The sequence below is a fragment of the Etheostoma cragini genome, chromosome 2 (assembly GCF_013103735.1).
Source record: "Etheostoma cragini isolate CJK2018 chromosome 2, CSU_Ecrag_1.0, whole genome shotgun sequence".
NCBI classification, from domain to species: domain Eukaryota; kingdom Metazoa; phylum Chordata; class Actinopteri; order Perciformes; family Percidae; genus Etheostoma; species Etheostoma cragini.
Window position 1 is genome coordinate 13,314,188 of NC_048408.1, and position 19,184 is coordinate 13,333,371.

Consider the following 19,184-nt stretch of genomic DNA (forward strand, 5'->3'; position numbering starts at 1 on the left):
ACAATATGTCACCCAGTGCTTCCCCTCCTCCTGTAGTTATCTTAAAAGACAAGAGAGAGTCGTTAGTGTGGGTCTCACATAGCCTAATTGTTTAAGCCACAGCTGGGGGTCTGGGGCAGGGTGGTGGGGGATAAGAGGGGGTGTGAAGAGAGGGAGAGTAACTGGAAAACGCTTATTTGATATTATTGAGCTCCAAAAGTCACCACATTTGAAAATGTTTGTGCTGTTTCACACTACTTTACATTTCCTGCACATATTTGTTATTGCAAGACTTTTGTCCTGCTTCACAATGCCTCTCTCTCTGCGGTGTGTGTGCTATCTAACGATTCTCAAAGTTCCTCCCCGGGCACAGCAGGGTTGGACAAGGCCAATCATGGCCTGCTGCTGTTCCCGTGGCGACCAACAGCTTCTTGAGGTTTAAGAGCTGGTTCCCGCATTCAGGCTGCAGGTGCTTCCATCCTCCCCTCACACACCCTGAAGCCTCTGTAGGCACGACCCTCTGTTAAGAGCAGGGAAGCCCTTTCTATCAGCTGTGGGATATACGCCTCTCACCCACTTCTCCAGAGGGGAGTCATCGCCTGGCCCCCGACTCGTTTGGGTCACTGCTCTCAGATGGGTTTGCATCTTTGGTGCAGACTGAATCTTAAACCTTAAACCAAAAGAGAAAAGACAGTAAAAGTGTGGTTGAACAAAGATTTCTCTTTCTAAATGGACATGTGGAATGAAAAACATTTATCTATGTTATACTTCTACATTATACTATATCCTGTGTTATTCTATACTATATTACTACACCGTATACTATGTGTCATATCCAACACTATATCATAATGTACCATATAATAATATATTAAGTTATTATAATAAATGGCCTTGTGTATTATATCATAGAAACACTGAGTATTATTACTTAATCATATCACATTAGTCTGGTGTACATGGTTAACAGACTTGGTGACTGCTGCTTTCACACTACTCTCCCTTTTACCTATTTGTATTCTATTGTCATTTTTGTTAAACTCTTATCTATTTTTGTTACTTTCTGTACTTATCAGTATTTATTTATATCCTACTGCTGCGACAACCGAATTTCCGGGGAATAAACAACAGTTTATCTTATATTATATCAATAATAAATTGGCCCTGTTAATGAACAGAAAGTAAAGCAGAAATGATCTGTCACAACCTTTCCTAGACATAACAATTCCAACATTGTTCAGGATTAGTATCTAGTAGCAAACCGCATGCTCATAAAGCACTGAAGGCTCACTGTTACTAAATTCTCGGGTGTTTGGCGTGAAGCAGATGATGACTTATCTCCTTTTAAAGAGATTGGGTTTTGCGGTATGAACAGGCTTGGCAGTTTCCTTCAGTTAGTTTCCTGGACACCAAGATCACAGTAAAACAGCATTGCAGTTTTGGAACACAAAAAACTGCTTTTCACTAATCCTACCTAAACATTTGTGCTGTCATACATGATTTATTCTATTGTATTTATTGCAGTCTACCTATACTTGATTTAAAAGTAACAGAACTAAAAGGATGGAATCTGGAGGAAAATTAAAAAAATTACATGCAGCCACTCCATGTGCAGACAGCTGGCACTTGACCTTTGTGACTTAATGTCACACCAACCATCAGTTATACTTGTATTTACTAGGGTATTTTCATATGATACTATGTTACGGCATATTACCACTATATTTCAGTGGGAAACTACATTTATCAGATTAAGTTTTTGGTTACAAAAGAGATGATGTATACATATATTATGATACATTTCTGATTGCTTCAAGTGCCAACACTTTACTAATGTTTTTTTCTTTTGATTTTTCCTCTATGTGTTTATATTATTAATAGTGTATGTGTCCCACGTCTACCAGTAAAAATCTGATGTTTTATTGTCATTTCCACACAGGAATACTGTTGTTTTTAAAATAAATAATCAACTTTTGCACCTAGCACAGAGACTACATGGCTTTCCTAGATGTGATGGTAAACAATGCACTTGCCCAAGATTGTTCCTCAAGTTGTTTGTCAGCCTGGAATGATGCAGACCCAGATGCAGGCAGCTCAACAGGCTGCAGCAGCAGCATCCTCCTTGCTTATCTTTGCATTGGCAGCTGAGACGGTCCTTCCAGATAGTACAGACACAAAATTATCCCTTAACCTGCTCCGGGCTCGGTTCAGCATGACGAGCACACAGCACAACTGCCCCTAGCCATGTTGTCTATCATCAGACAAACCTCCCTTTCTCTGAACTGCTGAACCATAAAACACTTAAACCTGACAGGAAATAAAAACAGATAAGCCAAGGCAATGCTAGGATTTTACTCCCAAAACAGTGTGTGGGGATGGTCGAAATAAGACTTAGATTAAGGCTTCCAGGGCAGAATCTATCCAGATGGGGAGAGACAGTCTGGCATTAAGGTAATTAAGGTGATGTTCTGCATTCGCAAAGGTGTGCTTGTGACTCAGAGTATGTAGCGTAACAGCTGTGCCGTGACACATAAGCCCCCTTCTGCAGCCCATCACTGATTGTGGCAAGTCCTTGGCTGTGACCTTGCTCTCCCTCTGCCCACGCTGTTTTGAGCAGTAGGATGGTTGATGATCAATTTCAGCTGCTAGTGTGCTGCTGAGGAAGGCAGCATATGGTTAGACATGATTTACGCACAAACACGAGCGCTCCCTGATATCCTCCCACCCCCACTCACAAACAACCATGTACATAAATTATCATGTTTTTAGCTGCTGCAGGTATTGCTGGTGAATCGGTAATTTCAGTTTGAGGTATGTATTTTTGCAAAAAAAACAACAAGAGGGAGGAGAGGGTATGAAGCCTGAAGCCCATAATATAGGCTAAACTTCTTTTTCCTAAAAAGGCAATTTTTTTAAAAGGCCTTTTAAAAAGGTTTTCAGGGTTGTTAAGAGTTTTTGGGGTATTAAAGGGTAGGTTCTTTTTTGCAAGTCTGCTTTAAGACAACATTTACATGCCTATATGTACACAGACCAAAATTATAAACGCAACCCTTTTGTTTTTGCTCCCATTTTTCATGAGCTAAACTCAAAGATGCAGATGCAGCTGCTGCAACAATCGGTTTACATAACCAAAGAATTTCTGCACAAGCTGTCAAAAAGCATCTTAGGGAAGCTCATCTGCGTGCTCATCGTCCTTATCGGGGTCTCGACCTGACTGCAGTAAGTCGTCGTGACCAGCTTGAGTGGGCAAACGCTCACATTCGGTGGTGTCTGGCACTTTGGAGCAGTGTTGTCTTCAAGGATGAATCCCGGTTTTCACTGTACAGGGCAGATGGCCGACAGTGTCTTATGGCGTCGTGTGGGTGAGTGGTTTGCTGATGTCAAGGTTGTTGATCAAGTGGACCATGGTGGCGGTGAGGTTATGGTATGGTCAGGCGTATGTTATGGACAACAAACACAAGTGCATTTCATTGATGGCATTTTGAATGCACAGAAATACCGTGACGAGATCCTGGGGCCCATTGTTGTGCCATTCATCCACGACCATCATCTCATGTTGCAGCATGAGAATTCACAGCCCCATGTTGCAAGGATCTGTATACAATTCCTGGAAGCTGAAAACATCCCAGTTCTTGCATGGCCAGCATACTCACCGGGCATGTCACCCATAGAGCATGTTTGGGATACTCTGGATCAGCGTATACAACATCATGTTCCAGGTTCTGCCAACATCCAGCAACTTTGCATAATCTGTAGAAAATTTCCATACCATTTTCAATTACCAATTTCCCCCCGCACACGAAGAAAAAATAATCTGTAACGCTGTGTCATTTACTGCTTGTGAACTGCGATCAAACTGTCACTAGGCAGTGCTGATCAAATATGAATCACAATTTTGTTACTGCACTACCTATTTCTCACCTCAGCTGTTTTCAGAAACCTATTTTCTTTAGCTGTAAAAGAAGAAAAAGAAAGTTTGCTTGGGCCGGTAGGGGATGCTTGGTTTTGGCTCAACTGTTTTTAACATGGCAGCAGCAAAACCTGTGTTAATGTTCATATGGGCACCTGACTATTGCTTTAAGACAGAAGAAAGAAAATGTAAACCCCCCCCCCCCCGTAATCAAAATAAACAAGCTGACTTTATAAGAGTTTGATATATTCAAATGAATATTTTTGAGACAACAAAGAAAGATAATTCAATATTTGGTTTACTAGATAGAAGTGTGAAGCTATATTACCTTGGAGATTTTGTCCCAAACTTAATCTCACTCCCTAGGTTCCTATCACGATCAGTGATCTCCATTTGACCCTCAGTTCTCCAAGCCTCCTTCAGGCCTCAACCTAATACATTAATCAGAATTTATTATTAATTTATACTCTTTATTGATCCCCTATGGGGAAATTACAATTTACACTCTGCTGTTATTACACACTACACACAGGCCTGTAAAACACTGATGCTCCTTTACATGCACAAATGGAGAGATGTAAAGAGTGAGTGGGCTGCCAGTGCTGGACCAGCACCCTGAGCGGCGGGGGGGGGGGTTTAGTGACCTGCTCAAGAGCACCTTGGTAGTGCCCAGGAGGTGAACTGGCATCTCTCCAGCTGCCAGTCCACACTCCGCAATTTGGTTCAAACAGTGACTTGAACCACCGACCCTCCGGTCCCTAAGCCAACTCTTCTACAGACTGACTTACTGCCACCTCCATGGTAGTGTGAAAAAAATGAATTAAAATATCTCTGTTTCTTAAGCAGATACCGTGTCAGGGATATAAATCCTTCAGGGGTGTCAGGAAAAATCTGCAGGATGCAACAAGCAGGGACAATATTAAAATCTGTGTGATGTGCTCCAACCTCTGACCTACCTTCAGTCACAATCCTGCAGCAGCAGAGGTTCACGATGACTCATAGATTATCGAGTGCTGAATGTCCGTAGAGCCGAGATGCTTTGTAGTTCTCTGATGTGGTTAAGATAACAGAGTAGTCTGGGTGAGCACGGCTTTCCTTACAGTGAGGTCAAGCAAACCCGGGATTTGAGCTGCGAACACAATCAATTGGATTCTGGTCAGGGTTGTGTCATAATAAAGAATTTCAATATGAAACAAGTGTTCTTGATCAGAGAACAAAACGTCACCAAATATGGTATAAGATTATCGGTTAAAAGGGGATTCCTAACTCATGTAAAAAATATTATTTCTCATAAAGACTCCAAATTCTACTTGTATTAGAATAGCTTTGATGTGGGTGCCAAGACAAAGATCAGATTTAAGTTGTGTCATTCTGACTGTTCTCAAATTCTTGGTTTCAAGGGAGGTTGAGATACAAGAGTGGGATTTTACAATACCTCCTAGATGGCTCAGTAGGCCGTTATCATCTATTGGTAAACTGGCTTGCCCATCTTTGTTTGCGGGGCTGTAAAATGATGTGGTATAGCAAAAGGGAGTAGGACTTTCCCCCAGGAGGGGCGCCCGGCTTTGAAGCCAATTTGACCTAGTGGACAAACCATGAATGTCTAACTAGATACAGCATTTGTGGCGGAGCCTCGTTCATTCCTATCAAAGTTGCTCAGTGGTGCATAAAGCCACCATGGAGCCTAAAAAATACTCGGGTGACCGGCACTACCCCATAGAGAAGGCGCAGTGGAGACCTCCACCGGCCGAGCCGGCTACTTCCAGTTAATCACTCCACTAACTTGAATGGGGATTTAATGATTTAATTGGGCCGGTCTCCCAAGACTTTTCAAATTTTATTGGACTGAAGGGATCAAATACTGATAGTGAAAGTCTTTTAAAAAAATTGTATCCACTGATTTTCAGACATGTCTTTGGCCATATAAGTCTATGGGGAGAGTATTTTTGGGCCAGTGAGCATCGAGTGATGACCCAGGAGTTGCAATTCCACCGTTTGGCCCTATGTTCAATTTGACTTCAAAGTCTGGTACACTTCCTTGGGGCCTGGGCCAAACAGTGGAATCACAACTTCAGTTTCTATCACTTGATGCCATGGGGCCTTAAAAGACTTCCCATGAACTAACACAAGACGTCTGTAAATCAGTGGATACAATTTTTTTAAGCTTCACAATTTCCGCAAAATGACTCAGATGAATCAGTATTTTATCCATTCGGACCGATAACATTTCAAAAGTGCACGACAAAAGTGAACTTGCTATCTTTCTTAGACACAAATATTAGTATATTAGTATGTTCACTCATGTTCCCAGAGCGTTGAAAAGTGACCCCTACAGGCCAAGTCCCAGCTCACAGAGATAATAACTGCCTTCTGAACCTACTAGCAGGTGTAGCAAGCCCCCTCTGACCTACATCTATGAAGCTGATAACCACTGATAACGCCCATTCAATGTAGTGATAACAATCAAAATGGTTAACATATCAGTATCGAGCACACATGGACACCCTGTGTACACATACATTTGTCTCTAAACTATTTAAATAAAATCTGTCACTAAAAAAACTTTACTTCTTTAAACACATTTTTTCTTTTATTATTATCCAATCAGAATTTAAGGATGTTTAGTAAGCCAAGAGGTCTAAAAACTTCATACAGGTGTTGAGAAGATATAGAAGGTATTTATGGTGATTTGCATAGTGTTACATAAATCATATCTCAGTTAGCCTATATTACTTATTATAACACAAAGACCAAAGATTTCTTAACTGAAACGTGTTTTCGTCACAGAAACTAGAAGAATTTAGGTTTCAAATGAAGACTCATGCATGAATTTTGGCCCTACAGTTCTTCTGTTATATGCTTTTACACTTAGGTATGACAAATAGTCAAAATAAAAAGGTTGTTTTTAGCAAGTTGAACATACATATAATCTCACCTACACGACTTAACGAGTTTTCTCTACAGGGAGACCAATAAACTTCTTTGTTTCTATTAAATAATAGAAAGTAATGTACCAGAACAATACTGTGAGATCTTTGACGTTTTGCTAAATTCTGCTTCACCTTACTTTCTACAATTAATTTTCTTTTTTTCCCCCCCAATAGTCTTATAGTACATGCAACAGCAAACCAAGTTAGAGACAGGTTTAGTTAATTCTAGTCTCAGTGTTTCCCGTGGAATACTTTATCAGGACAAATAAATAAAAACCCTTGGCAGAAGTTGGCTTTCAGCTTCACCATAATGACATGTTTATTCCGGGAGACATGGCCTAAATGATTTCATGTGCTAATGCAATGGGCTTGGCCATCCCCAAGGCAACAGCACTGGTCTCATTATGGTTTCAAGTCATGGAAGTAGGGAAAACGGAAAAGCGCTGAATGGGGTCATTAAATGCATCATCAAAGAGGTGTGTCTCTTCTGCTCTCTCGTTATGACTTAGGATAATGCAAAAAGCTCCTCGCTTATGGGGGGGGGATAGAAAGGGCGAAAAGTCAGTTAGAATTTGCTTGTATTTCTGTTTTTGCATTGAATTACTTAGTCATAATGAATTTTCCATGTCTAAGGAGACATTTTAATTTCGCAGCAGCTATAGTAATAACACTAGTTGTGTTGATTGGATGTTAAAAAAAATAAGATCTCATCTGCTGCCTTTTATTTACACCTCCACTTTTGTGATCAATACTATTTGAATGATATCAATGCATATTAAATAATGGATTTTACCTCGATACACTTATTCATTGTAATTCATGAATATATTTATTTGACACAGCCACGATGTCCATTATTGTGGAGCCCACTGGCGTTCACATAGGACAAATGATTAGGCATGATTTTTTATTATTATAACTATAAATGCATTTATGTGCAGATATATGCTTCCTATGAGTCTTGCTAACCGCAGATGACACACTAAATTATTTAATATTAATCTCACTCCTTTAACTGCTGCAGGATAATAGCAGTAACAATCCTAGATGTAAGTCACTTTGGTCTGTGGCTGGGACATACATTACATGCATACATTAAATGTCCACTAGAGGGCAATGTGTCCAATGCAGTCAGTCTGATGTCAGCTTTCATAAGGGCGACAACCATACAAAGAGAAATGACAAAGACTCAGTTATTACACCGTGTGCAGATCAGAATATTAAGGTAATGATCAAAATCTGATCATTACCTTAATATGAAGCGGTTTTTTCACTTCTCCTTCGAGGTGTCATATTTTTTTGACATTGCTCCTTGCACCTGATTATTGAGCATTTTTCCATATTTTTTTTTACATTGTCCACCTTGCAATGTCAGACTGCAAATTAAATCCACTAATAATCAAGCTTGCAGTGTGTGATTTATTAGTAAACTAAATGCAAAAGACAAATAACCTTAAGGGACAAAGAGCATGTCATTACTGTTTAGTACGTATATTGGAAGAAGGAATATGAAGATCAAGTCTGCAGCATAAGGCAAAGTGCAATATTGCAAATGGAAATAAAGAAAATTTGATATAGGGAAACAATAATCAATACATTTTCTTTAACTGTTTTGTTTCCAACAAAGAAAAAGCTGCCTGCTTGCCTTCCCTTGTAGAATCTTTTCCTATTTCTCTTTCTCTCTCTGTCCGCTTCGTTCCCCCTCCTGCTAGCTCCCCCCGCTATGGGATCATGGGAATTGTGCAAGTAGCGTGGCGTTCCACGCTCTGCCCGCGGCGCTCCAGGAGGAGGCGTGCAGTAATGACCTGCTCCTCAGCTCGCTCGCCATCATCGCCCTCACAATTAATTCCCGCCTTGCGTTCCTCCGTGTTGGCGGGGGGGATGAGAGTGTGGGCTCCCTCATTAGAGCTCCTTGTAATGTGTCTGGCAGCAGTTCCCATCCTGCCACTTCTGCCCTTCCACTGCTGCTACCATGTTTGTTTTATAGATGCCTCCCTCTGCTTTCCTGCCTTCCAGAATGACTGACACAGAGTGTAAAAAGTGAGCTGGGTCTGTGTTTTTTACCATCAGGGCTTGAGGAAATGCATGAATACACCCTTCACATGGGTGACATGGAGGGGAATATTTTCAGCAGGTTATTCCAGGTCCATCCAGCTAGTGTAGGAACCTTTTCACAACAAACACAGTTCATGGAAATGGCCAATGCACATTGAAATACCTTCAGAAACAGGTGATGACATTTGAACGGCTGGTGACAACTGAGGTTAAGCTCTGACCTTTCAAACCAAGCAGAGCTGAGTCTGACTTGGATCTCCACTCTGAGCTTGACCAAGGATATTTTACAGGTTCGTTCTACAGTGGTCTGCTTTGCACAGTTGGTCAGCCAGCCTGCATATTTTTCAGATTATGAGTGTGAAAGGCTAGCAACATAAGCGATAAATAACCGCATTTGACACCATGTTGTATATAACGTAGAGAATATTTGCTATTGACATGCAAGCTACCTTTTTGATTTGCTCATGGCAATAATCTCACCACTGAAATACTGAAAGCATCTGCCAGCAACTTATAGTTCTTGAATAAATATGAACTCCCCTGCAGAGAAGAATTCTTGGATGTGCCAATTTGTTCCAAAAAAGTAAAATGAAGTGTAATAAAAATGATAAACAAAATGAAAACTTTAATGTGGCTACAATTGATATATCGTTTCTAATAACATGTATCAAATGACAATGTAAAAACAATGTGATAATGTGCAAGGGTGGCTTGTAGTGAAGAACCGACAGAGAATTAACACCTGAATCTGCAGAGTTTCAGCTTATTGTTTATCTGCTGGCCCACAACTTTACTGTTCTGGTTCACTCGCACGCTCTCACGGTGTCTTTCGACTGCGGCAGGTGGCAGTTTTCCACATCTAAGTGTTGAAAACCCACTTTACACTACCTGTTCAGCACCAAACAGCAGACAGACATATTAAGTTACAAACGACAATTAAATTAGACCCTGAACACAATCTGAGCGTAACCCAACTTTACGACCTAAGATTAATAATTATATTTACTATAATCATGGCCTTATTTTGCAATAACAAAATTAAACATGAATACAACCTACAAGCTATATTTTTTTACTGCAGTTTTAAGCTGTTTGCATTCATTGGGAGCCACACAGTGAGCAAATACATTAGAAAAAGCAAACACTGTACAGTACAGTATACTGTACATACTCAGTACAAGAAGTAGCAGACTGGTATTCATTTGGGACAACTCAGCATAAAGCAACCAGGAGAACAAATTGTGTATGCAGTTTCTGGCGTATGCAGAAAAATCTTTTATTTATTTTTTTAAAGATTTTTTTGGACCATTTTAGATCTTTAATTCCACTGGACAGATGAAGATATGAAAGGGGAGAGAGAAGGGGAATGACATGAAGCAAAGGGTGGGTCAGAGTCAAACCTGAAACGGCTGTGTCAAGGTGTAAACCTCTACGTGTGCCTGCTCTACTAACTGATGCAAGTATGACGCAAACTGAGGCCCATTACACAATTCTTCAAAGTCCTGAATGCATAAAACAGACTCAACATATCACAATATCAAGCACTTAGGTCTCAAAAGTCAATACATTTTGACAAATTTGGGCAGTTTGGGATCAAAGATGTCTCTGTTTGATCATTTAAATGAATTGTTTAAGTTCTCAGTGCTATCCGCTATATCACACTATACTTGCTGTCACAATAAAGCTCATCCTGAGAATACAAAGGCTGTTTGTACACAGACCCTTTTAAATAACACAATCACAGACCGGAAGCAGAGTTCATTCGCTGTCATACATTTTTTGCATTGCTATTGTGCAGTAGACAATTTCAGCATCTGCCATTATGAACTTTGACAAAGCAAAGGCTGCAGCTTAGAGGTTGAGTCAGCACACAGATAAATAGAGGCTAGTTCTGGTTGACAGTTCTGTAAAAAAAATATTAAAAGTTGTATTCATTTCACCTGATATTGATGAAATGATCACAGTGACAAGTGTGTTTGGTGGAGTTTGTGTGTGTCATGTCTCCGTGCCTGACTGCCTTGAAGTCTCTATATCTAAACATAAGTGGTTGCTAAGATCTTTGTATCAAAACCACAAAGTTCATCCAGACATTAGTTAGACCTGATTGACGCCCAGATGTTGGAGAATAAAAATGAAAAATAATTTTTTTTAAATACAAACTCAGCAGATGGTAGAAAATCTTCGTGATCTACAAGCCTAAAACACATAGGAGAACAGGACCGGACAGAGGAGTTTGACATCTTATGCCTGACTTAAATTTGACCAAAACCAAGGGAGGTCTACCTGAGCGAAGTCTTAGCATTTCTGTTTTAATTAGCTAACTAAAATAAAAGGTGTCTGTCTTTTCACAAAATACAACTTTACTCTTGGCAGGTGAATTGCTGAGGATCCAAGGAAGTGCAGTGTTAAATGTGAGCTCTTGAAATATTCAGGAAATATTCATTAGTACTGTTTTTTTTTTTTTTGATTTTTTGAGGGCTTTTCCCCTATATTTAGTGACAGTGGATAGACAGGAAAGGGGAAGAGAGATGGGGGATGACACGCTGCAAAGGGCCGCAGGTCGGATCCAAACCCGGGCCGCTGCAGGAGCCTACACGGCGCAAATGCTCTTACTGGGTAGAGGCCGCCCCCATTAGTAGTGTTTTAATGTACACACAGTTTAGTGTATTGAGAGGGGACCCCTATTACTGGTGGTCCTACACAGTTGTTTAAAAACTCAAGGTGATCGTTCCTTTGAAGCAGTGGCTCCAAACCTGTGGAACGCCCTTCCTACTGTCTTACCTTCTGCAGTCTCTGTTGAAGCTTTTAAAAAGCAGCTGAAGACACATTTGATTAATATTCGTTGTTGACTCGTGTTTGTAAACTTTGGGTTTTAGGTTTAAATCGTTGAAATTATTTTCAATGTTTATTTGGAAATTTTCTTTTTTCCCTTGTTTATCATCTGTTGGATTGTACTGTATTTACACAAATGCTTATCTTGTGAAGTAATTTTTGACTTTGGCTGTAGAAGGTGCTTTATCAAACTAACTAACATTAACTGTTACATCGCCAAACAGCATGCGGGGTACAGCTCGCTCTCCTTTGCTTGTTACAGCTCTTTCAAGAAGAGATTAAGAAAGTGAATAGGCACTGCACTACTAAGTATAAAATTAACAAAACAGTAGGTAAAAGTTTTTGTACTTTAAGGGTAGATGCTTATGTTTGTGTAGCTTTGAACTAGAATATGTAAATTTTAATATATCTTTATACAGAAGACAACTAAACAATATTTAACACAAATAAGTTATCCAATTTACACCTGGTGTTAACACTTAATCTACTGTATATCTAATTATAGATATAGATCACATGGATAAGGGAAAATGCATCTTAAAGCAAGATGTACTAAATGAGCGTAGAACTTATTGAAATTAGAATGCAATTGGATGCAATGGAATCTGTAAAATCAAATTGTACAAGTTGGCCACAACTTGCCTAACAATGTGAAGGGTAAACCAACTCAGCCTCTTGCTGCTATCTCAGGCAAGCATGTATTCAAGAAATACATCCATAAAATACATCCATTGGCAAATTATACAGACAACCAAGCTCAGCAAAAGAAAAATAGAGGTCATGCAGTAGCATCACGTTTCTTGACCTGGGACATGGTTGTTGATAAGTCTCTGCTTAGTTCATTTGCATATCAAGTTGTGATATGCTCAGATGAATCGCAATAACTCGAATGCTTATTAATACGAGGTGTAAATGCACTGGCCTGCGATCAGATATGTCATTATCTAGATAACCTACCCAGATACTGATTGCATTTAAATACCAGGTGTAAATGGGGTTGTGATTTTAGAATATTATCAATGCTGCCCCTTATTTTGTTGCCACGTGCACATGTAAACATCTACGTCTGAGTGTGTGAACCACTTAAAACTGAGTCACATCCTGAATGTGACTTATAGACTTAACCGGGTGCTTCCAAGATGTTTGTGTTTGCTAAAGAGGTTTGCTCACCCTCACTGCCAGATGAGCATGGCAACTGTGTTTGCACATATTAGCACAAAAACAAAAGTGTTCCAAATCCTAGTTCATGAAGAGGGACACATGAAGCTGAATCACTTGGCGGTGTTTGATAAATTTAGGTCTTAGTGGGGATCTGCCTCATTGTATAAAGAAACATTGACGAATGTCCTTGAAAGATTTTTGAAAATTGGGTCAACAGCTGAAGAGTTTCTCAACATTGGGTCAAGAGACCCGGTGTGAGGTTTCTTAATGAGTTTGTGGTTAATGTATATGACTTCAATTTGGTGTTCCCTCTCGAAAACAGAACCAACCTCACGCAAAATCACAATAAAAACATGAGAATTTGGGACCTCATAAAGCAGTCAACAGGCTAGAATAAGTTCACTAAGGGAAAGTCTTCTGTCGTGTTCAGCTGCAACAACAAGAGAACATTCAATATTTTCTGACAATAATTCCCAACAAAGCACAGCGTTTTATAGAAACCGAACTGTTCCACAACAACACAGTCCTGTTTATTGTCTCTGGTCAGTTTAATACCGTCTGCCATCGAAGAAGGATCATCATTGTCTACATTCATGTAGCAGGACAGCCCTGTAATAGGTGAGAGCAAATATTGATTGTGGTCCGTACCCTGGCTTTTAATTCCAGCCGATGATCTTTATCATCCGCAACCCTACCGTTCTTATATCCGGGCTGTGAAGCAACCTATCCAAACAGACGTGTGCTCCTGAACCAACTAAAATGTATGTTTAATCAAAAAACCACATGTTACTAAAGCATACTGAGGATTGTTTTTCCTTCACTAGGCTAATAATACACAAGAGTACATTTACTCATGTGCGATACAATTTTTAGGTACTCGGTCGTACTTTAGTTAAGTATTTCCATTTTCTGCTACTTTATACTTCTACTCCACTAAATTTCAGATTAGTTACTTTTCGGATTAAGATTTCATGCTAAATAAATGATGAACATGTTTTACATTAAACAAACCAACAAATGTCCTTCACCTTGACCAGCTACCAGAGCAAAATTCTACTTATGGCACGTTTATGTCATATGCTTTGGACTGTAATTCAGAGCAGCTGAGGTTGTAAAAAACTTCCCATTAGCTTCAGACTTGTAATCCTGAGTCAGAGGTGTTGGAGGCAGCAATGATATCTCACATTTGGTGCAAAGAACTATGGCATACAAAAGGACAACAAAACCTAGAGGGTCAGTAATTTAGGCTATTTTTTGCCTACAAGAGTTATTGATGTTCTTTCGATTCTTCTGACATGGCATGAATGCAGCGTTACACACCGACACATTAGTATTAACATTTCAATAATATAATATGTAGTAATGCACATCTTATTATATTATCGATCAATGAGCTTAACACAGCTGCTCCACCGTGCTTTTTCAGTGAGCTGTAGATTTAAAACTGGAAGAAAACCGAAAAAGACAATTTATGTAACACAATATAGAGTGATGGATGGATCCGAGGGGGAATGTAAATCTTTCATATGTTGGTGCACAATGTGCTAAAATAAAAAAACAGAAAGAACCAGAAGAAATAATACCAGAAGTCTCTAGTGCCATTCCTTCTACCTGAAGAAAGTTTGAAAAGATACATCGACAGAATATGACTGCGACCTTTCATCATGCAGTTTACAGTACACGCAGACACGGTGCTTTCAATCCACGTGTTACTTGAGGTTTTCTGTGGAAGTGACTGTGTGTAGGTGCTGTCATCTGTACCAGACTGTGTGCCAGGCGTCGGCTTTCTTTCAGCAATGCTACTAACTGGATAATTAAGGGTGCTCTATACACTCCAATTAGCAGGCGATGGGATAAGGAGGAGGAATTGCTCGACTGAATCCGGGGAAAGCAGAGTAAAACCGGGCGGAACACATCAAATCACAGAAAAAGGCTAATGTGTGCAAGGTGAGGGCACCATACATTACAGTCTGCAAGAGGAAATGAGGCAGATTTGTAAATAATTACTGCCAAGGCTGCTGCTGCACTTTGGAATTCAGAACTGTAATTCTGAGTCAGAGATTTTGGGTCTCTCTCTCTCTCTCTCTCTCTCTCTCTCTCTCTCTCTCTCTCTCTCTCTCTCTCTCTCTCTCTCTCTCTCTCTCTCTCTCTCTCTCTCTCTCTCTCTCTCTCTCTCTCTCTCTCTCTCTCTCTCTCTCTCTCTCTCTCTCTCCATGTTAGCTGCTAAATTGCAGGACTTTTTTCTGAATGTTTTACAAAGAGAAAAGCAGATTGGATGTGTCCATTTTCCTGGTATCTTCACTGTCTTTCTCCAGACAGATGTGAGCACAATGCTCAGATTAAATTGAGACAGATGAATCAATGGATTCACACCATCACCCCTCAAACACCCATGTTGCATGACTTCACTTCTCTGTGATTCTATTTCCATCGACTAAATGCCAGCTAGATTTAAATCTAGGGTCATAGTTATTAATTACTCCTTCAAGTTCTGGAAAAAGCTCAGGGAAACGGGGGGAGGAAGAGACGCATGGCGAGCGACGCCGGAGCACGCAGGCAGGAACAAAGGCCTGCCGTGAGGGTTCCTGCCTCCTGCTGCTAGAGGCCCACATACTGCCGTGGCTCTGCAGACAGAGGTTAGGACCACCTAGGCAGATTTCCCCTGGGGGCTATTATCGCCTGGAAGATAAAATGATTTTCCGACAGAGGAGCTTCCACACACACAGATAGATGCACAGGGTCTGATCCTGACAAACGAACATTTACGCTTCAAGGATGGTTCCTTTTTTTGGAAATGTAGCCGCCAATCCAGTTCTGATTCATCATTATTTTCAGCAAAGGTCAAGACAAATATACTATATATATATTTTATATCTCCAAAACACATATGCTTGTATTGCAGTGCGAAAAGTACACTACAAAATGATCAAAACAAGAGAAGTAGAAAACGCCTCATACCAACAGGATGAAAGATTTAGATTTCTTTTTAAGTCTGTTTAAATAAGAACCAAATATGTTTAGACCTAACTTCCAAAGTAGGAGTTTATGAGCAGGAAAGCCTAAAAAGTCCAAGGCAACAACGAGTGGGGTTGCATCCACAGCTAAATAGACACAAACTTTATTTGTATGCTCTGATTATGAAATATTTTGATATTGTGTTATGCTTACATCAATGTACACCTGGTTTGAAGTTATTCTCTGTATAGAAAAAAAATATAGAGTAATAATAATATAGAGTGTGGTCCAGACCTACTCTATCTGTGAAGGTTCTTGAGATAACTCTTGTCATGATTTGATACAGTAAATCAAACTGCATTGAATCAAATTAACAATATTGTTGTTAAGACCCAGGCTAAATGATATATAGTAATTATAAAAAATATAAAGTCTTTGCACCCAAGTTCAGAGTGTTTACAGCTCAAAGGTGTGTGTCTTTACGACTCAAAGCCTAAACCCAAATTATATAGATTACTTTAGCACACATCTTTTCGACCAGTTTCTGCATGCCCACTCGCCACTGCGGCTTTCAGTGTCAAGAATACGTTTCACTCCTCAAAAGTCACTCCAGGCTCAAGTTTTTGGTACGTCATTACGCCCTCGCTGATTGACAGCCATCAAATGAGAGATAATTTGACAGCCGAGCTGTTGAACGAAGAAGAGGAAGTTTCAGGGTTGAGGTCTTTTGAGTCAGATCAACATAGTAACTTAAACCCCGTAATGAGTTCAGCATCCTAAGAGTTAATGGTTCTTTTAATTTCCCCGTTAGTTTATTGTTATTCTAATCTTAAATAAGTAGAATATGTATGTGAGAATGTATCAAAACTGAGGATAAGTGAACTACAAAATCATTTGTTAAAAAAAACAACTGTCACTTCTAAAATGTCGGTCTAAACAGATATTTACAAATAATTGTAAAACATTTAGCGTACTCAAGTGTTTTTCTCTGTCCTATACCTATTGCCAGCTCATAATACATTCATCAAAGTGTAGCCTTCAGCAGCCTATAGGCCTGTGTCACAGCTTACCTGAGGGCTGTGTGACTAAGAAATGTGTCAGTGTAGCTGTCAGTTTGTTTACTCCTAAACCTGTCTGAAAGTAGAAGCCATGCAGGGATTATTTATTCCTCTGTGACATGTCATTTTAAGTGATATGTCATATGAAATGATTAAGCGATTTGTTGATTAGTCCATTGACAGAAAATAACAAAAATTCACAGTTTGTGTTCCGGCCCCTAATACGAGAGTATTTGCTGGTTTTATTGTTCTTCTGGGATATGAAATTGGATCAATTTTATTTCTAACATTGGTCCGACACAACAAGTAATTTGACATCAATCAAGGGCTTCACTTTGGGATATTGTCATGGCATTTTTTTTCTTCTATTTTCTGACTCTCTTGATGATTAATTCAGTAAACCAGTAAATAATAAATCATTGTCAGTTGCTGTCTGAATTATAATCATACAAGTGACAATTAATGGAAAAGACGCTACCATTTTCTAATATGACACACTTTGTAAAGATGTAACCATGGTTAATGAATCAGTAACTAAATATTTACGGATCAGTTACAAGCCATTGATGAGAACAACTTTTGAGTTGTTACAAATCTCTCAGACTATCTAACCATGAATTTATTTCAAAATGGGCTGCAAGCAATCCAGAACCAAATTCATTTGATTTATTAACAATGAAACCTGCAGAATTTAAGAATTAAAACCCTTTATTAATGACTTGACATTTAACTGTAGACAAGTTATTATCAGAAAGTGAGACATGAGCATTTATAAACGGCCTCCCAACATTTATAGCCACATTATTACCAAATGGAAACAATTAACCCCAGACAGTGGGATTTTTCACAACCACAAGCCTTACTAAATATTGTATTACAATTACCCTTAGGGCGCTTTATTATAAAGTGGTATCAAAAAGGCTACTGGTAACGCTAACGGATGTGTAACTTACGAATGGTCGATGCTATGACTCGGGTGTCTGTGTCTGTTTCCCAACGGTTCAGAAAACGGCCGTTAGCATCCTTAGCATCGGCGTTAAGTGCTGACCAGGCTTCCTGCTAGCTGGCTGGGGGCTGACTGTAAATGTGTCCCCGGGGCGGGGCTGTAGTGATAGTGGACAGGTGCTAGCTGGCTGGGGGCTGACTGTGGACGTGTCCCCGGGCCGGGGCTGTAGTGATAGCGGACAGGTGCTAGCTGGCTGGGGGCTAACTGTGGATGTGTCCCCGGATGTGTCCACGGCTGACTGTGGACGAGTCCCCGGGGCTGTTGTTAGCTCACATCCCGACTGAAGCCTTGCAGCGTCGGGAGAGTGAGGCCGACAGACAGTGCTAGCTAGCTAGATTACCATTAGATTAGTCGTCCATACAGTCAACATTACTAATGATTTTGTGGGTTAGCCACAGTTGTTAACCGTGGTCAAAACAATCAATCATTTGGTTCATCGTTACAGCCCTACCACATTATGATGGTTATTTATCTGGTGTGTGAAAACACCAATTGTCGTCGCAATATCGACATTGAGGTGTTAGGTCAAAAAATATCGCGATATCTGATTTTCTCCATATCGGCCAGCCCTATTCTCTTGTTTACAATTTTGTGTGGTAAAAGTAGTCGAAACAAAGTATTGTTATAGCATAACATTGCTGGATATGTTTCTGTAAAAATTAGGATGTCTACTATAACCTGGTTTTATAATGGTGATAATATAGTAATTAGCCTCAGTATGGAGGTGATAGTCAATGTAAAAGAAAATTCTAAACTACACCCATGAGGCTCATAGATAAATGCTGCTGTGGGAGGAAATAATCCAGGATGCTGCTTGGAGTGATAATTTCATTTTAACTCAGAGTTTATAGGCTTCAACATGAATGAACGCACAGTGTCACACACATGGGGGCTCGTGGAATAAATGTGCCATGCGTAACCGTGTTGTCAGCCTGTGGGAGCTGTAGGCATGGGTGGGCAGCAGGCGGGATTTATAATGGTGATGAATCCCGGAGGTCTTAGTAATTACGGCTGTTGCTGGACGGAGGGATAGGTGGGGAGGGGGGTGGGGGGGACAAGCCGGCGGAAGCATTTTATCTTAATCACAGCTCAGCTCCATTCAAATTAATTTGACAAGTTTGCCCAATCCTTATTAAAAGACGCATCTCACGAATGGACCCCCCCCCCCCCCCCCCCCCCCCCCCCCCCCCCCCCCCCCCCCCCTCCCAACCCCAACCCCGCTCTCTTTTTAAATGCCTCGTCATGAAATAAATGTATTCAAAGAAAAAAAGAAATGGTGAAGAAAAAAAGAGGTTGCA

At 40.1% G+C, this 19,184-nt stretch overlaps 1 long non-coding RNA gene across 1 annotated transcript; it reads right to left on the minus strand.

The window, feature by feature from the left end:
* Nucleotides 1-1,579: 1,579 nt before the first annotated feature.
* On the minus strand, nt 1,580-16,505 carry LOC117936552. The gene is made up of 3 exons (XR_004654976.1): nt 16,350-16,505; nt 4,846-5,018; nt 1,580-2,632 (listed from the first exon to the last, which is right to left on the minus strand). It is a non-coding gene; the product is annotated as an uncharacterized LOC117936552 (long non-coding RNA).
* Nucleotides 16,506-19,184: the final 2,679 nt, after the last annotated feature.